Below are 26,476 nucleotides of genomic sequence, written 5' to 3'. Positions count from 1 at the left end.
TACTAAATATGACAAAAAATATATTGAACAAATTACTGTAAACTATGGAATTACATAATTTATACAGTTTAGAGTAGTATTCCAGTCACTGTGCAGCGGGAGAAGGAGTACAGCAACCACTGAATGAGTCCTTGTTTTTTGATTTTGTGTTCATACAATTTACTACTGTAGTGTACATTTTCTTTTTACATATGTATGAAACTTTCTTTTGCGTGTGAATAAAAAATGGTTATCATTTCCTTGATAGTGTGAGTGCAATCTGTGATGTCAAACCTTGGAGGCTACTCTTTTCTGTTGTATATTGTTGGTCCTCTGCCATAGTGACAAAACATCTAAACATTTTGTATGGCAGTACTCACACAATGCCAAAGGGACGATGCATTTTGGGGGCACTGACTATTCAGATTAGAAGGAAATGTAGTTTTGACACATGAGTGAACTGTTTTAGGGGAGATATGAGCTTTTGCAGGTGGACCATGTTGTTGTGATCAACCATCCAGGTTTATTTTGACAAAAGCACCAAGAATGATGAGAATGTCCGATCTTGCTTAAAAACCTTTCATCTAATCAAAAATCCCAGTCTTCAATTAATTCAATACAAAATACTACATAGAGTGCACTATACAGGTCATCGGATGTTCAAGATGGGCTTTGCATCTACCAACAACTGCTCACACTGCCAAACCAATTCACCGGACAATTATATCCATGCTCTTTGGTTCTGTCCACCAGTTCAGAAGTTTTGGCGCGAGATATGTGAAGACTTATCAAAGTGTCTGAAATGTAACATTCCAACTTCCCCCTTAGTGTGTTTGTTGGGCAGCTTAGATAATGTCACTTCAGAAAAGAATATAGCCCATATGGTTTTCACTGCCCTATGCATAGCCAAGAAAACAGTCCTCATGAACTGGAAAAATAAAAACAATCTTAATTCTAACCAATATAGAAATTATCTATTAGATTACATTAGTCTTGATACAGCCTCTGCCACCACATCAGATCAATCGCTCTGGGCTCCTCTGATCAGCTCCATCACCTAGTGGGGGTGGGGGGTCATATTTTGGTCTCGCCTTCACTGTTGTGATTGGTGTGGGGGTAGGGTCAGGCTTAGGGCGTCGGGGGGTTCCCCGGGAGCATCTTCCTTGGGGGGCTCAACCCGGGGTAGCGGTCATGGCCAATTGGGGGCTCTGTTGGCTCTTAGGTGACGGTTTCCTCGTGGCTACGTGCAGCGGGGCTAGGGGAGGGTCTGTGCTGACGGACGGGGGTTACTGACCTGGTAGCCTGGCTGCCCCTGGGTGGGTCCGGGACGGGCGTGAGGTTCTGGGGGCGCTCCGGCTCTGGCCTGGGGCCCTGGCCGGGCCTCGGGGGCCTGGGTCCTGGTTGGTGTGTTGCCGGGGTTGTGGGCCGGTGGGTATATGGGGGCCCACCACTGGCGCGGGGTGCCGCCGGTGCGCCGAGCCACCTGGGGGGCTCTTCAACTGGTGGGGGGGGGGGTTGTCACATCTTGCAGGAGCTTTCCTCTCTCAGGAACTCTCTCTGCAAGAGGGGGAGATACAGGAGAGGTGGAGGAAGATCTCAGCCTGGGCGTCTATTGTCTTATGTTGTCTGGAAGATGAGTGGATGATGGGGTGGGTGCAGTTTTCTCTGTGGTGGGGTTGGGTGGACTGCCCCGGGCTCTGTGGGGCCGGGCGGCGCCGCTGCACTGGGCCCCGGTTCGGATGGGCCTGGGCCCCCCTTCCCTGGCGGGTCGCGGAGTATGGGGGTGCCTACTGGGGTCAGCGGGGGAGCTGGCCCCAGGGAGGGGTCACTTGCCCCTCCCTTCCTTCCCTCCCCATCTCCAGCTGCCTCCCTCTTCCCGCTCCACCACAACCACCCACACATGCAGGGCCTTGGAGTAGCGGTGTGTCACCAGGGTGCAGAGGAGGTAACCCCCCCCTCTGTCCCCTTCTGGCTGCCTCTGCCTCAATTTTATCCCGCAACTTAGACATTCACATTACTCACAGTCTCATTACACATACATATAGGATCTTGGGGGTGGGCACGCTACACGGAATCCCAATTACCATCAGGGTGTACACCTCACCCCTGGCGTCGTTGCCCACCTCTCAATTTTAAATACACGTAGACATTGAGGGCTAGCAGGAGGGACTATGCGCTTACCTGCTGCTCTCTGGCAGGTAGCTCCATGCCCTCCTGGGTTTTAAATGCACCTTAGAACACACATACATCAACACTACAATGAGCGGGTGGAGGGAGGTTAGGAGTCTTCTCTCACCCTCGTTCTCTGCGGTCTGCTGGAGCAGGGGGGCTAGGAGGAGGAGTTGGCCGTCCGACTGGGGTCCGGAATGTGGGGCCTCCCTGCTGCTGCGGAGTCGGGGCGGTCTGCTTCTCCCCACCGCAGGGAAAAAGGGTAACACAACCTGGGTCTGGGTGCAGTTCCCCCCTCCAGGGGCAAGGGTACCTAGACCCGGTTCGTAGAGTACGCTTGGGGAGTGTGATTGTGTGTACAGCGTCTCTTTATGTCTGTCTCCACGTTGGTTAAGTGTGGAGTAAGTGCATATGAGAGCATGAGGGTGGGAATGGATGTTTGTATCTGTGTGTGCCTGTATGTCTGTGTCCATATGTCAGGTTGGGTATCAGACGCCACCTCTCTGAGGACAGCTCAGGCCCTCCAAGGTTTGGAGGCCTATCTCCCCCCACCACTTCCCCTGCCGGGGGCGGACTCCCTCAGACATCGGTGCGTTGGTGGTTCTTTGTGTCCGGGGGTGGGCGTCCGGGTACACACCGGCTCACTCCTTGGCGGCTGCTTATCGGGGCCTGGAGCCTGGGGCTCGCTTGGGCCACTTCGGAGGTGGGGTGCCCCCGGCCTCTCGGCCTGGGGCTCGGTCACTCAGGCACAGCTGGCTGCCGGCGGAGCTCACGGGCACGTCGCTGCAACCCCCCCTGGCTTCTGCTCCGTGGCTGCTGGGTGACCCCTCATCTGGGACTCTCCTCAGCTCTTTCTGGGACAGTGGCACGGCTGCCCCTCTGTTGGTCTTCCTTGGTCTCTTGTGTTCTGGGGGCCTCTGGATGTCTGGAGTTTTGATCTCCTCCATACCTGCTTCATGCCCTGGAGGACGGGGCAGTGGCCCCCCACACCCTCTAGCAGATCATTACATGAGGGAACCTTTTAAGAAAACAAGCGCGTCCATGCTCACAGGTGTACACACGGGTGATCACACACACAAACTACACCCTTTTTGGCTCCTACCTCAATGCACACTGTGCTGTCGATCTTACGTGCTGCACAATAATGTTTAATATTTAGTATTTACTGTCATATTCCCATATATCATTGTGATGTTGTTTATTGTATTACTCTCGTTTTCTTCTGCTTGTTTTCTTTTTTCTTTCTCAACAGGTGATCCAGGTGATCGATATATGTATTTTTTTTTTTTTTTTTTGCTTATTCTGTTGGTTTTTGTTTTTTGCCCTTCTCCCCCGTCCCTCTTCTCAACTGTTTTTCTTTCCCTCTTTCTTTCTCCCTTTTCTTTCCCCCAGTCAAGTCTGTCCCGTATTCAGCAAGTGAAAATAAAATAAAGAATAAAAGGTGAATCAAATGGACCATTACGGCAAAGCTGGGATGGTCAATTTGGTAAAGAAAATCCGTTGGGCATCTTTCTTCGCCTTTAGACAATAATTCTGATGGCAAAAGAGCCAAACGGGACAGGCAAAAAAAAAAAAAAAAAAAGAGAATGTCCGATCTGTGTCGAGAAATGAGCCAAAGCTATTGAGAAGGATCTTTGCCATTTTGGAGACACTGACTGTTTAAATGAGAAAGGGATTTAGATTGAAGCCTGAGTGAACAGTTTTGGAAGAGATGAGCTTTTGCAGGTGAGCTATAGTGTTGTGCTAAACTGTAAGAGTGTTTTGCCAAATGATCTTAGAGTTTTGAGAATGTAATTTCTGTTTCAAGAAATGAGCCAAACCAATGGAGAAAAACTGTAATTCAGTCATTTCCCCAAGGGCCAACCTGACTCTGTCTTCTGTACCACTGTTCCCCTCGTCAAGTCCTGTCAACCACCATTCATATTCTGGACGATCTAGTTTAAAGTCCCTGAGCTCATGTACATAGTGTTTCACGTCACTTTCTTAGTTCATAGTTAAATTGAATTGAATTGAATCTGATTTTGAACATGTTGAAAAAATACAACCACATTGAAATAAAAAAGAGACAGACAAACGAAGCAAAACAACCTACAACTATCTATCTATCTATCTATCTATCTCCATATACACATATTTAATAACCCCAGTAACACCATGCTAGTTCATAGCATCTCACAGTTTACTCAAAGCTTGTCTTCCTAGTCTCCACTTCATTCATGTTTCCTAGTATGTCACAGTTTGCTCTTAGTTCACATTCACTGTATTTCACAGTTTATGTTCTTATCCTCTTGTACCTTCATGCCACTGTAAATAAAACCCTTGTTCACGTCAAAGTTCTGTTTCTTGGCTTGAATTTGTTTGTGGGTCCACTCCACATTCTGGCTTCCAGCTGTGACAGTTACCCACTTTTCATTAACTGCTTTAGCAAGACAAAATACAAAAAAAAATTGATATGTGCACTTAAAAGAGGGAATAGTGAGGAAAAATGCCTGAAGAAAAAACAATACATTTTGCATCTGATTTCTCTTCTCCGTTTTGAATCGTAAGTTATTAGCAAAATATTTTACCTATATTAGCCACAAATGGGACCATGAGGTCTCTGCTGGGTGGGTTACAGATGAGCTGAAGTAGCCACATATCTTTAAAATACACCTAGCATCAGTAAACCTACCAAGTGGTCAATCTATGTGTGATCAGTTTTAGGATATAAATGTCTGATGTTTTTCAAGTCTTTCTTACATGTGTAATGCACTTGTCTCTATATAGTTTAATATAATCAAAGGCAGAAAAAAACATACAAAACTCTGCTATTTTAAACTTTGTCATTTATGGAAAATTAAGAGACAATGCTTAGTACAGAAAGGACAGTTTTAACTTAACTGAATACCTCACAAACAGACCTAGTACCTGTCACAGTCACATCACTTTAGTTTTTAAGACATAGAGCCAAAATAATGGGATGTAGTCTCACTTGTTGCACTAACTACAGGTGATTACCTCCTCAGCAAAACACAACCTTTCAATTCTTTTAGGTCAGTTATGTTGAGTTTCCTACAAAGTCTCCTGAGTATACCATCAATTACTTATTTAGAGGCATCGATGCTGAGGAGAATGGGTGCTAAGGGGATGATGACAACACAGTACAGGGAAGTTACATGTGTAATTATTATTCTTAGTTGCTGTAAGCTTCAAATTAATGATGCACAGTCATTTTTCAGAAAACTGCAGGGAACGCAGGAGAAGACGTTTGGCTCTGGAACAGAATGGGCAGTTTCTCCACTGGATTTGATTTTGAACTTTGATTTTTAAAAGGAAAATCTTACATTTATTAACAAAACTTTATTTAACTCTTAGAAGTACTTCAAACACATGTTTCTTCTCTATGGCAGGTAACAACTCAGTGAATGATGTTTTTTTGCAGCGACCAGTCAATGACCGGGTCATTATCGTACAAACCCTGGTAATAATTTTTCTTTGCATCAACATGTTGCTCATTGTGATCTTTGTTAAAAAGGAATCCTTTCACACATCTGCACGTTACATCTTGTTTTTTGTAACACTGCTGTCAGACAGTGTTTTGTTATTGCTGTCAGATGTTTTGCTTATATTGACCTATTTTGAAATTACAATACAAGTGTGGTTGTGTATAATCATCACTATTTTTGTGCATATGTATACTTTTGTCACACCAGTTACTCTGACAGCAATGAATCTGGAGCGTTATGTGGCCATTTGTATGCCCCTGCGTCATGGACAGCTGTGCTCCACACACAGCACTATGTACTGTATCCTGATCATTCATGTTCTCAGCTCTGCCCCTTGTATAATTATTCTGTCCATGCTCTTTGCTTCTGCCTCACTTAAGTTCTACAAGCAATCCAATATATGTAGTGTAGTGGCATTTACTCTATACAGATGGCAGGATCATGTTCGATCAGCTGTGTTTCAATTTTATTTCTTGATTATGGGCATCACTATTGCATACTCATATGTTCAAATAATGAAAGTGGCCAAAGCTGCATCAGGAGAGAAAAAGAAGTTGACACATAAAGGACTCAAAACAGTGATCCTTCATGCTTTCCAGTTGTTGCTCTGTCTCATTCAGCTGTGGACCCCATTCATTGACACTACAGTACTTCAGATTGATTTCAGGTTATTTATAGATGTCAGATATTCTAACTACATTATGTTTAGTATTGCTCCAAGGTGCCTGAGTCCTCTGATCTATGGCCTCAGGGATGAAAATTTTTTTCTTGTGCTAAAAAGTCTTATGCCTACTTCATCCTGTTCCAAATACACATAATTTGAGTTACATCAGAAATATAAATGCTGCCATTTATATTTCCTCAGACCATACAGGAAATGACTATTTAAACATGCAAGAGTAATTTTATGTAAATAATGATCAATTTTAAATTATTAGTAGTTTTGCAACTTGCTTTCCTGTATATGTTCAGTGATGCTATATTGTTATGCATTTAAACAAAACTCTGCAGTTACATGTCACTTTTCAGGTGCAGTTTACACATACATTTAAAATGAGAAAATAAAATTTAAATAAATGTTAAGTGTATCTACACAATTTGTCCAAGATAATTTTTTTTCCTAATTGAAGATGATTCACTTTCTCAGAATGAATTGTAGAGTTTTTATGATGTTGCAGCTTGATTAATTTAGCTTTATCTGTAATGAATTGTTGCAAAATAATTCAACTGAAATTTCCAAATGATTGAGTATGTGCAACATGACAAGACCTAAAAAATATCATTGAAAGTCAGGATTATGTGACAAACAAATGATATATGAAAACAAATACTACTTTTATTTTATTGCTGTTGTGTGAATGGGGAAGAATAATGAAGATGGAATAATGTTAATTTGAAAACAGCTTTGGTACTGATTATTAGATTAGATTAAATTAGATGAAACTTTATTCATCCCTCACCTGGGTTCCTCCAGGAAATTCAGTTTCCAGTAGCACAGCACTGACAGAAGTTGCGGAATGTGATCAGAAATATACCATACATACAAATATACAAATACAGAGTATACAATAGGGATAAATAAGAATAAATAGGAATAAGAATATCAGGGAATTGCACATTTCAGCTTTCAACTATTGCGAGTCAATTGCACCATTGGATATAAAAATATATATAATATATAACACAGACCTTCCCAAAGTGTGGGGCCCAGGCGCAGAGCTATGGCAGGGGGGGCGCGGGATCAAAAGGGGGGGGGAAACAAAACGCTTGGACACTGCTAGCACACTGCTAGCACGGGCACCTACAGAAACGCAAAGCAGGAGATGAAGCATTGCTGAATATGTTTCCAAACCAACTTCATTCTAAGCCAAAGACTAGAAAATATGGTGAAGCAAATCTTCCCTTTGGTTTCACCTGCACAAGTGCCAAGGTAGGTCTCCCCTGCAGAATTGGTTTTCCCTTTGTCGGGAGCACACGCTGGGCTGATGACTAACTACTGCTGACATTTTGAAGATATACATACTATACTATACTTTATACAGTAAAGTTACAGCGGGATATAAATAATATCAGGCTGATCCTGCCACGATTTGTTCCCCCAGTTCAAATCCCGGACAAACAGTATCCCACAGCTGTTTATGTTTTTAAACCTATTTTGCACAGAGAGGCGTTTTTTGAAAAATGTATTGATAGCAATGTTGAATATTATTACACAGGAAAAAAAACAACTACACATAAAATAATCACACCGTGACGCCTCTGCCTTTGTAAATGGAGGGACAGTAACTGCGTGTTTATGTAAGCGTGTAAAACCTGCAGATAGTCAGATTAACAGTATTTTGTCTCTATCTGCCATTCTGCAATTCATCTCATGTAAGCAATAACGTGGCGCACAGCATGCCGTGAAAAAAGGAAAATACCTTTGACGTTGTGTGACGAACTCTGTATTCCTCGTCCACACGTAAACGCAAAAAAGGAGTTTTAAAAAATCTCAGTTTTCAGTGATTCCAAACGCCGTTTACGTGTGGAAGAAACAGCTGCATTTTCAAAAATACCCGTGTAGGTGTGGACGTAGCGTAAAAGAGTTAGTAGTTTATTTTCTTACTACCTGTAATTTATTGCAGATTACTTGTATTTGCTTAATTGTTTACTAAATGTTTGAGGTGTGAAATAAACAGCAATGGAGCAAAATATGGATGTGTGTGTGGTTGGAGGATGTGTGCGTGCGTGCGTGTGCGTGCACGCGGGGGGGCACGAACATTTTTTTTGTAAAACAAGGGGGGCCCAGAAAAAAAAGTTTGGGAACCACTGATATAATATATATATATAAATACTGCACAATGAAAAAGGTACTAAAGATTAGTAAATTAGAAAATTCCAAAGAATCAACACGGTCTATTTTAGAGGCTTGGAGGAATGATTTGCAAATGGATATATCTGATGATGAGTGGTATAAATCATGCTCCTTGGCCCAGAGTCAGACAATTAATGAGCTATCTCGACTACTTCAATATAAATGGTTAACAAGACAGATATCTTACTCCGTCAAAAATGCATTATTTTAATTCAAACATCCCAGACACCTGTATTAAGTGTGGAGTGGACAGGGTCACTTTATTTCACTGTATATGGGAGTGTCCACATGTGAAAATCTTTTGGGAAAAGGTAATAAATCTGTTGAGTCAAATTATTGGTGATGTGATTCCACTTCATCCTAAAATATGTATTTTAAATATATACCCAAATAATTTTGTACCAGCGGCAAACAATAGAGCTCTGTTAACAATTGGACTTTTGAAAGCCAAGCGCTGTATTGCTATGTGTTGGAAAAATCAAAAAATATGTGGACTATCTCAATGGCTTAATGGACTGACATCTAGACTATCTATGGAGAAAATAACTTATACATTAAGAAATAAACTGGACAGGTTTTGGGCTATATGGTCAAAATTCTACAACTTTCTGGAGAACTGCAACGTATAAACTGTGGACTTAACAGCCTGAAACTCTAACTTGATTTGTATATCTGTCCTTCCCTTCTGTTATGGTTTGTTTTTGTTTTTGTTTCTATTACTATGTTTTTTCTGTTGTTGTTGTGGTTTTTATTTATTTATTTTTTTTTTTACTTTATTTTTTTTGTAATGTTCACGGTGCACCATGTAAAACCGGTTAAAACCAATAAATAAATGTTAAAAAAAAAAAAAAAAAGTCTGTTGGTCCTTGACTTTGGGAGAAGCAACCTGTCACTGAACAGACTGTCCATGTGCAGAGGATGCCCAGCATTGTCCATAATGTCCAGCAGTTTCTTTAGTGTCCTCCTCTCTGCCATTGTCACCAGAGTGTCCAGCTTCATGCCAACCACAGAGCCAGCCTTCCTGATTATTTTTTCCAGCCTGGACACGTCCTTCTTTGCTGTGCTGCTCCCCCAGCACACCACAGCATAGAACAGTACTCCGGCAACCTGGTAAAACATCCTCAGGAGCTTCCTGCAGATGTTGAACAACCTCAGTCTCCTGAGGAAGTACAGTCTGCCTTGGCCTTTTTTTTATACAGGTGCTGTGTATTGCATGAGCAGTCCAGTTTGTTGTCCACCCACAACCCGAGGTACTTATATCTGTTGACCACCTCCACCTCCTCTGCCTCTATCCGAACTGGCAGTGGAACTGGTCTGGACCTCCTGAAGTCCACAACCAGTTCCTTGGTCTTTGAGGTGTTGAGTTGCAGGTGGTTTGTGTGACTCCATGTGACAAAGTTCCTCACCAGACTACTGTACTCCTCTTCCTGGTCATCCCAGATACACCCCATGATGGCTGTTATGTCCGCAAACATCTGAATATGGCATGATTCAGAGTTACTGCAGAAGTCATTGGTGTACAGGGTGAAGAGAAGAGGGGACAGCACAGTCGCACAATTCTGCAGCACTAATGAACAGTATTAAGAGAAAAAATATATAAAACGTACAAATATAAATAAAAAATAAATAGTGTTATGTATATAAAGTGGTGGTTTATAGAGGGAAATGCTATTTCTGCATGTAAATGCAAACTTATATCATTTAAACGCAATAAGAAAGCCATTATTATTATTAAAGTATGTCTTTGAATGAGTATACATATAACTATGAGATCAGCAGTGTTTGCATTTTTTTCTCTTTTCTGTATTTATTTTAGTCTCAGAAAACTGTCCTCTGAAATCCATTCTTTTCTACAGCTTCTACCACGCAAAAACATTTTCCTGTTGCCCTGAGCAAAGCACAGCGCAAAGGTGCTGCTCAGGGAGCATTTGCGCATTTTGCAACGTTTAACAAAGTAAACATAGTGTGACATATATTCGAGTGACCAACATAAATGCAGAATCACAGGGAGCGGCCACCTGAAGAACACATGAAGAGTGGCTCCCGAAAAAATTATTTCATTTTCTGCACCTAATGCTTTTCTCCATACTCATTGCCTTACAAAACAAAGGCAGCATACTTTCTTCTTCTGATCTTTTTTAATCAGTTACAGACAGTCTCTTGTCTAAAGCCATCGAAAGTTTCTGTGCATCTTCCACATGCAACTGAGTCACGTAAATGTTTGTAATCACTGAGATGTCTGCTGTGTTCTTAGTTCTGAAGAACTGAAGAAGCTGCTCAGATGAGGTGTGAAACGTCTTCAAGCAACTTAAAGAAGTCCAGACACTTTTCTTTTAGATTTAACGATTTAATGCCCAATAATTAATACAGCTGTACATTCGTACAGTTTGCAAGACATGAACAATGTGGCCTTGTCAGTCAGTATCTCTTTTGGGATGCCAACTTGGAAGATGGCATGCAACAGAGCTTTGCAGAAATGAAGCGCAACAGCACTGCTTCAGGGTATAGCATTGCTAATCCACCAGAACTAATAAAAAGTTATATCCATGTGCACTCCGGTGAAATGGACCGATGAGGTCCATGCGTATGTGGCCAAATGAGACATCAATTAATGGTAACTCACACAAAGGAGCTTTTGGAATGGCTGGCTGATTAACCAGTTGACAATGCGGCTGAATGTGGACCATCGACACATATCTGCGCAGAAGCCAGGCCAATAAAATCGTGCCATTCTTTGCTCCAGAGTTTTGTCATATCCCATATGCCCTGCCATGGGGTTATAATGAGTTGCCTGGAAGATCATTTCCCAGCATCTTTAAAGCTGAGTGAGTTCCTCCTCTGTGCAAGTGTCATGACTCACTCGATGCACCCTATCTGTAATTAATACAAAATATGGGTAGGTCCATGCTGCTCAGGGTGCATCGAGTGACCATCAACTTTTGTTACTTGGTCAAAGGGTGAGTGTAGGTTGTTGTCATGACTGCTCTAGTGGAAAATCTTCCATGGAGGGGCCTCCCAAAAATTATCAACAAGATAATCAACCTCTGTTGCAGTAGCGTTCAGGCTGCTGCTCTGCTCTGTGTTGATACAGGGTAGGGATGCAACGATACCAATTTTTTCAAACCGATACTTGGATCTGAGTACTTGCCGATACAGTACAAAAACCGATACTTCTACCACACACACACACAGACACACACAGACACACACAAATGCAATAAATTGGAAGACAGGTTTTATTTTATTCTCTGCCAATAAAAAATTAAATCTTAATAAAAATGATCACAAAAAAATTTCAAGTGAAAAATAAGCACTTCTGTTAAATTATTGCAGAGTCTCCACATTGTAATTTAACAAAATACCACTGAACTATTGGCACTGTCTCGAGCTTTCAGAATAATAAATAAACACTTCTGTTTGGAATAAAATAAATACAAATTAGGTTTGAGAATAAAATAAATTTTGAAATTATTGCAGAGTGTCCATATTGTAAACAAAAAAACAAAATAACGAAAGTATTTGGCATTGACGAATAAACTCCTCATCTGCCCGTGGATCATCAGTCCACTGTGCCGTTAAATTGAGGACTGACATCGCGCACACACTGCTTGTCTTTACCTCTTCAGAATGTTTTGGCACCATTATCTCCCTGATGTATGGTGGTTGGGAATTTCATATCGCAGCTTGAGTATGCTGAGAAGACGATGCAATCCTATGTTTTCCACGACCAGCATTGGCTGGTCATCCAGAGCGATAAGATGAGTCAGAGCCTCTGTTATTTTAACTGCCCGTGGATTTTCTCTTGACATTTTTCATCGCTTGTCCAAAACCTGAGTTAAAGTTGGCTGTTCCGGTCCACCCTGCTGACATTTTGTTTAGCCTAGCTACAGCAGGCTCCAGTTTCTCTTTTTTATCTGGAGCCGCCAGTCTCACTCGCCTAACCCTGTGCCTGTTTAGCGTGGGATGTCCCCCTAGTGGCCAATCTAAAAAACTACAACAGAAATGACAAGCCACTCTCTGATTAATGAAATAAGTTGGTATCGGTTCATGGTATCGGTAACTTTTATGAGTATGAGTACACACATATTTTACAGTATCGGCCCCGATACCCGATACCAGTATCGGTATCGGTGCATCCCTAATACAGGGCATTGAAAATGACAACAGTGGGTAAACTTTATTCTTAAACTCAGCTACAGCACTTTTAGAAAGACATATACTGTGATCAAATCTACTCCCCACAGCTGTGTAACCAATTACTGTAAATTTAAATTCTATGAGGAAATGATCAGACAAGAGAGGGTTTTCAGGATACACTGTTAAATGTTCAGTTTCTATGCCATATGTTAAGATCTAGAGTATGATTAAGGTGGTGGGTGGGCTCTTTTACATTTTGAGAGAAGGCAATTCAGTCTAATAACAGATTAAATGCCATGTTGATGCTGTCATTGTTTGCATCTGGATGTTAAAATCACCCACAATAATTATTTTATTTGAGCTGATCACTAAATCAGATAAAAAGTCTGATAAATCAGACAGAAATGCCATGCTGCTGCATCCTGTCTTTTGTCTTTGTTCACGTGACAGTCAAGGTCAATTCTGACACCATACAGAATGATTGAGTGGTGATTTGTTGTGGTTTCTTTACTGTACAATATAAAGCAGCGTGAGGAGATTGCTGTGATTTGTTGTGACCTGGTGCTGTATAAATAATATAAAAAATAAAAAAAATGTACATATAAACAGAAAGAAAGTTGAACTGAAATTGATCAATAGCACAGTTTTATGATGTAAACAATAAGAATCAACCATTACCAACAAATGGGATTCTCACTCCACCACTAAAACTGTCAGCTTGAAGGACAAAGACAGGTTCACCGTAGTGAGTTGGGGTTGTACTAACTTTATAATTAAATGCTCCATTGTTGATTGAGGCTCAGCCACTCTGTTAAGTACCGAGCAGCTGACAAGGATCACCAGTAGCAGGTGAATCTTGATTGGCGTCAGGTTTTAGTGTGGGAAATATCTTCAGGCCTGGCATTGCCTGTAAATCGGCCAACAAGCAATACACACACACACACACACACACACACACACACACACACACAGTAGGAGGGACCAGGTGTGAACTACAGCCCATGGCATACCAAAGCAAAAAGTGGGTTGACCAGCAAGAACTGACAGACCATGACAAAATGGCTTCCTGCCATGAAGTTACAGAAAGCTACACAGTGATATATATAGTACCAGTGTTGGGCAAGTTCCTTTGAAAAAGTAATTAATTATAGTTACTAGTTACTTCCTCAAAAAAGTCACTGAGTTAGTAACTGAGTTACAACATTCTAAAAGTAATTAATTACTTGAAAAGTAACTATTGCATTACTTTAAAAAAAAGTTTAACCCTCCGGGGTCCAGGGTATAATTGGCTATTTTTAACTACTTTTGATGTTTCCTCTACATTTCACCTTTAAAAACGTTTTACTTCCTCGCGTGTCTGAATTTAAAGTTATGTTTTCATTTTGACATACTGTATTAACACAATTGATCTAAAATCAGACAAAAAACATAAAATCAGAGTAGAAAAAATTATATTTTTACTGTAACAACCACAAACATGTTTAATGAATCATATTTTATAACTTTAAATGCAAATTTAAATTGTCAATTTTAAAATCCTATGCACAAGTTTTGCAAACAACAAAGTTATTTGCATCCATTTGCCTTTTACCTTGATTTTTTTAAATAACCATGTCAAACTATTTACAGAACAATCAGCTGTTCTTTATTCAGTAAGATGCCACACAAATTATTTGTGCCACTCCAAAAAAATAATTTCTGTCCACTATAAAGGAGAACATCACAGCCTGATACCTGCAGGTCTGACAGCAGCAGGTGTATCACTCCTTTTTCTACCTGGAGACAGCAGTCGCCTCATTGTTCTGACACACAACACAAAACTATCCACAACACTACACACTAACTACACAAGACAACACATTAACTACACACTCCAAACACGCTAAACGTCACAAATCTCTCACATCTCAAAACTCTCTCTCTCTCTCTCGCCGTCACTCCTAAAACTTCCCCTGTTTTTTTGTTTTTTTTTTGGGGGGGAAGGGTTTGTCATAAGCAGAGAGTGCTTGCTAGTGCTGTCCTTAGATAGTAGTGATGGGATTTCCGGCTCTTTTTAAGTACTCGGCTCGGCTCACTAAAAAGAGCCGGCTCTTTCGGCTCCGAACCGGCTCTTTAGGTTGTTTTGTTGCTTTAATTAATTTATTATTAACAACAATATAAAATTATGCACTAAAGGAATTACTAATGTAAAAAAAAGTGGTTTTATTTATATATGTTTATATATAAATATATGCAGTGGCCCCTAGAGACAAAGCACGTACAAACGAAATACCTTAAAGATGCAATACGTAGGGGAAAAAAATCAACACATTTATTTTTCACAGACACATCAGGGTAGGAGTTTATAAAAATCAAAATTAACAGGAAATAGTTTTTTTTTTCCTCTGGCAGTAACTATGGCAGTTGGTTACATTCAACATTCAACCACTTTTTCTGAACTTTCAGAATAAGGGTTTTGTAATGGTCCATCAGTTCCAGCCAATCAAGCCAATCAAGATTCACCGGCCTCTGCTGATGATCTTCATCATCTAGCCTACTACTTGACAGAGTGGCTGAACTTCGTCAATGCTGGCTTATTGGGTGACATAATGAGTACAGCCCCGGCTCCAGGGTGAGTCTGTCTTTATCCCTTGCCTAAGAAAAAAGTTTAACTAATCATCATGTCTTGTTTTGTGAGGAACCTGGGAAGGAGAGGGCTGGCAGGAGCAGTGCACAGCTGTAAATATTGTGTTTTGGATTTCACCTCACACACCACAGATCAAGAACACTGAACAGGAGTCGGGAGTTGCCATGGAAGGGATCACATTTTTGAAACTTCACTGTTCTTTGCTCATTGTACTACTACTACTACTACTACTACTAATAATAATAATAATACATTATATTTAAAAAAGCCCCTTCTTTTTTAAATTATATTTTTATTGAAAAGGACATGTTACAATAAAGTGCATTAATATTATTTAGTCAAAAAAAATAATTTTTTCTTAGTCCTTTTGTTTTTCATTCAAATAACAAAAAGTGAACTCGGTGGCTTGACAGTGTATACAAAGTGCAGCATGTTTAACTTATTTACATAAAGTACAATTAATACATGTTGTGAAGTAGAGGGTTGACCTGACATTGTACAGTGCATGGGAGACACACCAATTCAGGGCTGGTATTATCTAAATTCAGGGCAGAGGGGGGACAAGCAAGTCCATTTATTCCATATTTTGTAGAATTGGTCTTTTCGAATTTTTATGGAGAATGTCAATTTCTCCATTTTAAATATCTCAAAAATCACATGAAACCAATCCTCAAGTGTTGGTGGAGTTGGATTTTGCCACTTTCTGGTTATTGATTTTTTGCTGGCCGCTAATAGTGCTTGTAAGAGCTATGTGTCCCCTCCCCGGACCGAACCAGCAACCAGGCCCAAGTGCAAATTTACAAAATTAATATCAAATTTTATATTTAAGACCTCACACAGAGTTTTATGAATCCCCAGCCAGTAATTTTTTAAGTTAGGGCATTCCCAAAAGATATGGTAATGATGTGCCACTTGTGATACACATCTTCTCCAGCATTCCAGTTTCCCATTTTTATATCTAGTTTGATGAGGGGTTTTGAAAAATCTAATAATGTTCTTCCAGCAGTGGTCTCTTCAAGATATTGAACTTGCTGAGTACCAATGAAAATTACAAATCCTCTCTCAGCTTTTGTTTGTTATACCCATCACTGATTCCACTTCCCATTTAATATGTTTCCTTGCCTGAAGAAGCACATAATACAGTTTGGAGATTGCCTTTCTCAGAGAACCAACATATGCTAATTTACCTGGAGAAGCTCTGATTTGTTACTATTGAGTTTAGTACTATTGAACCATGATGTTTAGTGAAACAGAGGGTGAGAGAAGACAGAGGGAAAGCAGAAATAGGTTTAGTAGACAGATAAAGCTGGGTGTCATCAGCATAACAGTGAAACTGAATATTGTATTTCCAAAAGATGTGTCCAAGCATAAATAAATTTGCTGTTGCTAACCAGGAAGCCCTCTGTTTTGGGTCCTTTTCTTGCCCTCCAACCTGACAGAATGTTCCAGCCAGGTATTTACTCCCATCGCGGGGGCCACTTCAACAGAACGGCGCCTGATGGGAACCGAGCTGGCTGATGTAAAAAAAGATCCTGGCCAAAAGATTATGCCTGTCCAGCAACCTTCCTCGTCAGCTGGGGGTTCAGGAGAACTGCACCAGCCTCATGCCACGTCAGCTCGAGGGCCCGAGCAGCCCGTCCAGCAACCTTCTGTAGCTGCCACACCGTCGCCTGGTCCAGCTTCAGCCTCAGCTTCGCCGTCGCCTGGTCCTGCTTCAGCCTCAGCTTCTGCTTCGCCTGGTCCAGCTTCTGCCCTGCCTGGTCCAGCTTCTGCTTCGCCTGGTCCTGGTCCAGCTCCAGCTTCTGCTTCGCCTGGTCCTGCGGCTGTTATGCCGCCGCCCAAGCCACGTTCTGCACCTCGGAATCACCAGCCACTCTCCGGGCCACCAGCTGGACGTCATCGCCGTCGAGGTCGGCTGCCAGAACTGTTTCTACGCCGCTGCCGTCCGCACGGTCGGCCCCCGGAACTGTTTGACCATGAACTCCTGTGCCGTCGGCCTCCGTGCCAGCCCCCTGATCAAATGAACTATGGATTTCTGGACTGTCACCCTCCAGGTCTGCCCCCTGAGCAGTTATGAACTGTTCCCTGCGCTCCTGTGCTTTTGATGGACATTTTGTTTTTGTTTTATTTTGAAGGGGTCCTGTGTTTCTATGTTCAATGTTTTTAGTGTTACTCTCTCCTTGTGACGTCATTATGTTCATGTGTGTCAGCTGTTTCTCCATGTGTTCTCACTTCCCTCATTATCCTCCTGTGTGTATTTACTCCGTGTGCTTTCAGTCATCCTTTGTCAGGTCGTCTGCTCATCCATGTCACAACTTCAGGTATCTATGTCAGTTCACCATGTTTAAGGTTTTTTCATGTTTAGTTTTAGTTCACCCAGTTTAGGTTATTGTTTGTTTCACCAATGCCCTTTTGTTTGTACCCTTTTTGCTAGCCTCAATAAACGGCTTGTTTTTTGTTAAACCCACGCCACGTTCAGTTTTTGGTCTGCGTTGGAGTCCTCTTTTGCAAACACATACAGTCTGCCCCAGCCAGACTGTGACACTTTGTCCAAAAACCTCTCATGTTTAGCTGTTTCCCACTTTTTCTTTGGTCATTTTAGCCTTTTTGGCCAGGGTGAAGGGAGTATCTGCCATCAAACAAGAAGACAGCCGCATGTAACTACGACGGTGTTTGCTTGTTCACCTTACATGTATTAATGTAATAACGTGGTTAGCCTACTCAACGTAAATTACACACGAACAACATTAAGCTACTCACGCAGAGAAGAACAGCTGCTGCTGCCATCATCATCCGTCATCACTTCTGCTACACTGGCAGGGCTACAGGCCAGGACTCTCCTCTTCGGGTTCTTGGGGGGTGTTGCTAACTCCGGGTCCGATAACAGGCACCATACCCACAGTAGATGTGCATGGTGTGAGGTCTCGCAGCAAGCTATCAAATACGGTGCATTTCTCGGCTTTAAAAAAAAAACGCTATGCATCACCAGGTGTTTCATCAGATTCGAGGTGTTACCTCCTTTGCACAGTATCACCTTAAAGCACTTGTTGCAGGCTGCTGAGTTTGCATCTTTTACTGTGAAGTACAGCCAGACATTTGACCGCTTCACCTTGGGCATTTTTAATCTGTTGCTCTGCTCTAAAAGAACTTACGTACCTGGGCCCGCCTACTACGCTTGCAAAGGTAAAATGATTGGCTAGAATCCAAAGTGTATGACATCTCAGTAAAAAAAAGCACCGAAATGTGCGCTGCTTTTCAGTCTGGTTACTACCGGTTGCCATAATGGCACCGGATACCAGTACCCATCCCTATTTGTAAGGGACAATTTACAAATATCTACAAAAGATTGCGATCTTGTAATTTTTTTTGTTTTATATCCTTTAGTGTAGTGTATCTATGCCATTTAAGCAAAATATGCACAATGATAAAACTAAGTTTTTTGTAATTATATAGTCATATTCCAGTTGAATAAATAATGCACAATACCCACATCTAATTAAAAAGAATGTTGTATCATTTCATTTATTATTTTATAATATAACAATTTATCACTTTGGTTTTCAGTTACAGAATTAACTCTCAATGTTTTTATCTTCAGTTAAGAGATCAATGCAGCAATATTCACAATGAGCAGAACCAGAACAGAGGGCCCGGTGGCACCAGTGTCCGGCAGCCTCGCCTCTGTCAGTGCGCCCCAGGGTGGCTGTGACTACAATGTAGCTTGCCATCACCAGTGTGTGAATGTGTGTGTGAATGGGTGGATGACTGGATGTGTAAAGCGCTATACAAATACAGGTCATTTACCATTTATATTGGATGAAAGTACAAGTCTTGCAAGTGTCCACAACAGAAACTTGAAATACTGGGTCAATGACCCTGACCTACCTACCTGTCTTTATGCCAAAGGTGTCTTAAATGACTTTTTTTTAACCCATGTTAGTCACAAATGTATGTGTTGGAGTAGCTTACTTGAGTACAGACAATCACATACAAACAGTGTGTGGAGTGGGACCATGAAGTCTCTGCTGGGTAGATTACTGATGAGCTGAGGTGGCAACATATCTTTAAACCTACCAACTGGCCAATCTATATGTGGTCAGTTTTAGGATATAAATGTCTGATGTTTTTCATGTCTTACTTATGTGTTACTAACTTCTATCTATACATTTTAAAATAATCAAAGGGAGAAAAATGAAATACAAGAAATTTGCTTGAAATTTAAACTTCATTCTTTATAGTAAATACATTAAAAGAGAAAATGCTGAGGAAAAAACGAAAGGACAGTTTTCATTTAACTGAATACCTCACAAACAGAAATGGTACATGCCAAAGTCACATCAGTTTAGGAGTTTTTAAGACATAAACCTAAAATAGAGGGGTGTTGTCTTATTGATTGACAGAATTGATTACCTTGTCGCCAAACAACAACTTTTCAGTTCTTTCAGATCTGTTATGTTGACTTTACTGCAAAGTCTCCTGAGTATACCATCAATTACATATTTAGAAGCATCTATACTGAGGAGAATGGGTGCTAGGGGATGATGACAACACAGTAGAAGGAAGTTTCATGTGTATTTGTTATTCTTAGTTGCTGTAAGCTTCGATTTAATGATGCACGGTCATTTCTCAGAAAATTGCAGGGAACGCAGCAGAAGACATTTGGCTCTGGAACAGAATGGAAGGTTTCTTCACTGGATTTGATTTTTGATATTTATTAAAAAGAAAATCTATTATTTATTGACAAAACTTTAATGAACTCTTAGAAGTACATATTTTTGTTCTCTATGGCAGGTAACAACTCAGTGAATGATGTTTTTTTTCAGCAATCAATCAGTTACCGTGTCATTATTGTACAGATCCTGGTAATAATTTTTCTTTGCATCAACATGTTGCTCATCGTGATCTTTGTTAAAAAGAAATCCTTTCACACATCTGCACGTTACATCTTATTTTTCATAACACTGCTGTCAGACAGTGTTTTGTTATTGCTGTCAGATGTTTTACTTGTATTGAGCCAATTTGAATTTACAATGCCAGTGTGGTTGTGTATAACTATCTCTGTTGTTGTACTTCTTTACTTCATTGTCACACCAGTTACTCTGACAGCAATGACTCTGGAACGCTATGTGGCCATTTGTATGCCCCTGCGTCATGGACAGCTGTGCTCCACACGCAGCACTATGTACTGTATCCTGATCATTCATGGTGTCAGCTCTGGTCCTTGTATAATTATTCTGTCCATGTTCTTTGCTTCCGCCTCACTTAAGTTCTACAAGCAATCCATGATATGTAGTGGAGAGACATTTACTATTTACAGATGGCAGGATCATGTTCGATCAGCTGTGTATCAATTTTATTTCTTGATTATGGGCACCACTATTGCATACTCATATGTTCAAATAATGAAAGTGGCCAAAGCTGCATCAGGAGAGAAAAAGAAGTTGACACATAAAGGACTCAAAACCGTGATCCTTCATGCTTTCCAGTTGTTGCTCTGTCTCATTCAGCTGTGGTGCCCATTCATAGAAATTGCACTACTTCAGATAGATTTTAGTTTATTTCGAAATGTCCGATATTTTAACTACATTATGTTTAATATTGCTCCAAGGTGCCTGAGTCCTCTGATCTATGGCCTCAGGGATGAAAATATTTTTCTTGTACTGAAAAATCTTATGCCTACTTCATCCTGTTCAAAATAAACATAATTTGAGTTACATCAGAAATATAAATGCTAAATTCTAAATCTATTCTAAATTCATGTTACATTAAACCATACAGGGAAACTGCTTCAATATGCAAGAAAAATTTCATGTAAATAATGATGAATTTCAATTTATTAGTAATTGTGCAACTTGCTTTCCATGTTCTATGATGCTATATTGTTATGCATTAAAAAAACCCTAGAAAATTAAATGAAAATAATTGTCAAGTGTTTATTATTATTTTTTATTATAATTTATTCACTTATTTTAGGGTATGTGCTCAATTTGACCAAAATTGTTTTTTTTCTCTGATATGACATGGTTAACTTCCTCAGAATGCAATCAACATAGATGCACAATATATAGCAACAAATACAACTTTAATTGTATTGCTATTATGAACGGATGATGGAATAATTAATATTTTTAAAAACATCTTTGGTACTGATTGTAATCCACTGATAAGAATCACTGCAACAAAAATATGAATTCTAAATGTATTTTATAACTGTTCTGATATTTAACAATAAAATAAATTGTTACTATTATTAATGATAACTATACTACTACTACTACTACTACTACTAATAATAATAATAATAATAATAATAATTTCTTAAAAAACTGTATTTTTAGGAACAGTATTTACAACAGTAAAAAAAATCCCAATTGCTTTTCCCCTATTTCTGCATTTAATAGAATGTGATAAGAAAGCTGTTATAGGAACCAGTATAAATATAACTATGAGATCAGCAGTGCTTGCATTTTTTTCTACTCTTTTCCCATTTCTTTCTTCTTCTTTTTTTTTTTTTTTTTTAAAGAAGAAGCTATTTAAGAGCATGAGGAAGCTCCCACCGGCACAGGGTTGTTGAGTTAGACTCCATGTTAGTGTTTCTAGTGTTGTTAAGTGTATGCCTGCTGGAGTTCTGTGTCCTGATGGCTGCGTCTGTTGTTTTTCCTCAGGAGGAGAGGACTGAACACAGGACGGAAGCACACACGGGGTGTGCGGAGACACGGGAGCAGAGAGAGCACGGAGCAGAGACACTTGGAAGGCATGACACAGAAGTTGAGGGAGTGCACTGGAGATTTACTGTGTGTTACATTTACTTCACTGTAAATAAATGCACTGTTTACTAGAGATGTGCAAAGCAGCCAGTATTTGTATCTGTATTTGTACCACCACCCGTACTTGTTGCAGAACACTGAACAGACAGCGAAGCTGACCCGCAGGAACAGAACATGGCTGTGATGATTAATTGGTGCTTGTGGGTGGGGAATAGTGGAATAGTGGTAAAGTTCAATCTTGAGGCTTCCGTCCTCCTTAATGGTGTAGGCCTCCATCCATTTTGGGAGCAAACTGTAATGAATTATGCGTTAAGTTCTTTCAAATAATGAGGCATTTGGGTTTGGCTTTCTTCCAACCTTGCCTTGACAGTCTACAGACTGAATGTTTTTCAGTCCTGGGGGCCTGAGGCTGAGTTTCAATCAGTCGGTCTTTCAATTGGAGCTTAAAATTTGCCCCTCGGGGAGCAATTGTGTGCATACTGAATAAATTGGCATGGATTATGTGTAACGTCTGAGGTATGCAGAGGACCCAAATGCTGACCTCTTCAAAAGACAGTGTGTTTATTTACAGTGAAAATGAATGAAAATGAAACAACAATAAATAAACAATGTGCTGGATGCAATGCACTGGGGCTCCCAAGGTGATTCCTCCTGAATCACTCACAGTGCAAGTGTGCGTGGCATGTATCATGGTAACAATAAACTCCAATCCCCAGCTTTGGCTCCTCTCCCGTGAAACACTCCAATCCCGACTCTTAGTGAAAACAAATCAAAAACATCATTACAAAAAAGATGTTTACAAAAAGCCAGCCATGGCCATACTAACGAGTATAAAAGGGGACGCCCCTGAAGACCCCTGAAGAGGAGAAAAAAACACAAAAAACCATACAGGAACACAAAAGGCAGGTCTACCGGCAGGGACAATATGCCTCATTTACGTATTTGATTGGATAGTACAATGCCATTTACACATTGCCACATTGAAGGCACCCTTGTCCTCCAAAAGAGAAAAGACACTCTTGACTGAGGATAGCAAATTCAAGTGCTGTTGTAATAGAAAAGTTAAATTCAGTTGTTTATTTATGGCAACATCCAATATTAAGGCTGTTTATCAAAAAAAAAAAAATGAAAGAATAAAGTGCTTGGACCTGACCATTGAAAATTAATTATTCAGCAGCAGTCCATGAATTGTTGGAGAGCATATATACTAACTTTCTCCAGCACACCATATGGCAAGTGCAGTTGACTAATTAGACATGGGTGAGGAATGCCTTCTTTTTTTTCTTTCTGGGTCTGCTGTGTCCTGGTATCGGTACATTTTGGACCACCTCGAGTGTGCACCACTTAAAGCACTTAACAGAAAAGTGCAAAACACACAAAACTAGCTGTAGCCATATGGACAGTAGCATGAAGTTACACCTTTCTAGTAGGCTTAGCATAGTAAAACAGCTGGATGAACACTATCAAGTTGTAAGAAAAATGCACAACAAAGGTGAGAAAAAATCAGCACATTCTGTCTAGAATCAGGAGGTAATAACAAAGAGAATCGGCTGCCCACCGGATGGCCAGGCACTCTTTCTTGCAGGCAACTGCAAGTGACAAATAAATAAAAGTTTCTTCATCATCTTCATCTTTCTCCACTGGCCTCCTGCTCTTATTATTTTCATGCGGAATTGGTTGGTCGACCCCCCCTTACCTGCTGGGACAAAACAGCCATCTGTGCGAGGTGTCGGTCGGCGCATATAGAGGTGGGGTTCCCCACAACACCGCCTGGCACTGCTCTGTCTATCGGATCAGATATGGGGCACTGTTACGGGTGAGATCAGTCAAGGAGCTGGTTAGGTCTGCAAAGCCTGGCATGAACCAGGGTAGTAACCAGCCAGTCTCAAGAACCGACTCATGTGTTTTTTGGACTTGGAGTGCAATCAGAATGTGACGGCTGCAGTTTTAGGCATCTGTGGATGCACCTCCCAGGTTCCCAAATGGTACCCCAAATACTGTAACTCCTTCCGTCCAACCCCACACTTCTTCGGGTTGGCCGTGAGCCCCGCCCGCCCCAGGAATTCCAGGACTGCAGATGCCTGCATCACATGCTCCGCCCAGTTGTCACTGAGGATGATGTCATCCAAATAAGCGGCAACATATGCAAGCGCAGCACCTGGTCCGTGAGGTGCTGGAAAGTGACAGGGTCAAGGAACAACCAATACGGAGTGGAGAAGGCCATTTTTTCCTTACACTCCGCAGACAAGGGAACCTGCTAGTAGCCCCTGGTTAAATCCAATGTCGTAAAAAAGTGAGCAGTGAGTAACAGGAAGTTGTGACACTTCATCGTTACACTTCATCAAACTGTGCCCCTTTTTTCACCTTTCGATAGTCGACACAGAACCGTGTCTTTACCACAAGAACTGTGCAACTCTTCTATCACTCCCATTTTCAGCACAAAGGGTCCTTGCCACTTGGTGAGTAACTTTGAGATAGAAGAAGGGTGTAATACAAGCACTTTGTCTCCTGGTGAGAATTGCCCGAGTCTAACCCCACAGTTGTACAGACGCTGCTGCCATTGCTAGTCTGGGAGGGAGCAAATTTTCTCTGTCACGTCTCCCTGTCACTGGTGAAACCGTAGAGAAGGACACGGTCTGCACTGCTACTGCTACCTTAAAACGTGAAGAGAGGTGTGTAGGTCCTGCAGGCCCGGCCAACCATAGTCCCTGCAGTACTGACCAAAAACACATTCCATGCAATGACTTTCCTGATCCACGACTGCTGTGTGCAGTGCTATCTGTGTCATCCACATTTGTGCTTGAGCTGCCTGAAGATAATCTCAAAAGTGAACAACAAGAAGATCCTGTACTGTCAGAAGTCACTGGCTGGAAAGCTAAGGGTCGGAAACCACCCTACTGGTGTATGAAAAATGCCCACCTCAGGAAAAAGTGCTATGGCATGAGTACTCTAGACTTACCTTTCACAATGGCTTACTCTGTCGTAGAGCTTTCAACCCATCCCAAAAGTCAGTGTTGCATCAGTTGGTTGTTCCTGAATCTTTAAAAGACACTGTCCTACAGCTGCTGCACGGCAACCCAGTCTGGTCACGTATCAGCAGAGATGGTCCTGAAACGTGCTCAGCAGCTATATTACTGGCCATTCATGTCACAGGACATCAGAATATGGTGCACACAATGCACTCCATGTGATGCCAGACGGAATCCCACACCTCATCACAGAGCTCCAATGAAAACAATTGTTGCTGCGGAGCCATTTCAAAAGGTGGCAGCTGACATACTTGAACTCACCATTATGAGTCGTGGCAACAGGTATGCGCTGGGTATTCAAGACTGTTTCTCAAAATATGTCAACCTCTATGCTATCCCAGACCAACGTGCCACAACAGTTGCAAAATGCCTCTTTGACAACTTCATCTGTCAGCATGGCGTCCCTGAAATGCTGCACACAGACCAAGGACGTCAATTTGAATCTGACGTGGTGAAACATCTGTGTCTGCTGCTAGGCATCCAGAAGACACGGACCAGCCCATATCACCCTCAATGTGATGGGATGGTCGAGAGGTTCAACTGAACACTTATTGACCAGTTAGCTAAGTTACTCCTTCAGCAGCCTGGCGAATGGGATGACTGCCTCAATCAAGTTGCTTTGGCAACACGAGTCCTCACTCTACCACTTGGTTCACGCCATTCTTTCTCACACATGGACATGAGGCACGGATGCCTGCTAATATGCTGTTGCCTACCACCATGCCAGCATCATCTACTTCTGCTTCTCCTGCTGACTACGTCATCCAGTTGACTCAGAGACTTCAGTCTGCCTTCAGCACTGCTGCATGGAACAGAGATTATGCCCACAACCAGCAGAAACACCTGTACGATAGGGGCATCAAACACACACGTGACTTGGTGTGGTTAAATGACCCCACTACAGCAAAGCAAAAACTTGCTCCACATTGGAAGGGCCCCTTTGAGATATTGGAGTGCCTTGGAACAGATGGAGAAAACCCTGGTGTCACGTACAAGATTCGTTACCTCCTGGACCAATCAGACAAGACTCAAATTGTTCACTGCAATCATCTCAGGCCTTACAATGCACCTGTCCCTAAAGGTGGAACCAACTCGCCTGCTGGTGACATACCTGTACAGCCCCAGATTCCACAATTGACTGCATTATCAGGTGCTTTGCCCTTCACAGCTTCAAAAGCTGGAGCTAAAGGGAGCTGGAATGTTCAGGGCCGCCCTGCAACCTCATCAGACCCTCAGGTTTGCCAGCCACCACCTCTAAACCAGTCACGACCCCATTCCCACTCTCCTTTGTCCCCTTCTCCTCGGTCTGAGACTGTAACGACTTCCCCCTCTGGCCATGTGGTGATACACCAATCAGACATTGTCCCCTCAACTCCTCATCGAGTATCTGGTGTTTCACGGCGATGTGGGAGACGTCAAGTTGTCCCTCC

At 41.6% G+C, this 26,476-nt stretch overlaps 2 pseudogenes; both read left to right on the top strand.

The window, feature by feature from the left end:
* The first annotated feature begins 5,530 nt into the window (after nucleotides 1–5,530).
* On the top strand, nucleotides 5,531–6,451 carry LOC148098951 (odorant receptor 131-2 pseudogene; annotated as a pseudogene).
* A 13,583-nt stretch (nucleotides 6,452–20,034) lies between these two features.
* LOC148098950 (odorant receptor 131-2 pseudogene) lies at nucleotides 20,035–20,960 on the top strand (annotated as a pseudogene).
* Nucleotides 20,961–26,476: the final 5,516 nt, after the last annotated feature.

The sequence above is a fragment of the Neolamprologus brichardi genome, chromosome 14 (genome assembly GCF_056152115.1).
Source record: "Neolamprologus brichardi isolate AB-2024 chromosome 14, ASM5615211v1, whole genome shotgun sequence".
Classification (NCBI taxonomy): domain Eukaryota; kingdom Metazoa; phylum Chordata; class Actinopteri; order Cichliformes; family Cichlidae; genus Neolamprologus; species Neolamprologus brichardi.
The sequence above is the reverse complement of the archived record's forward strand: the minus strand, read 5'-3'. Positions and strand labels throughout refer to the sequence as shown.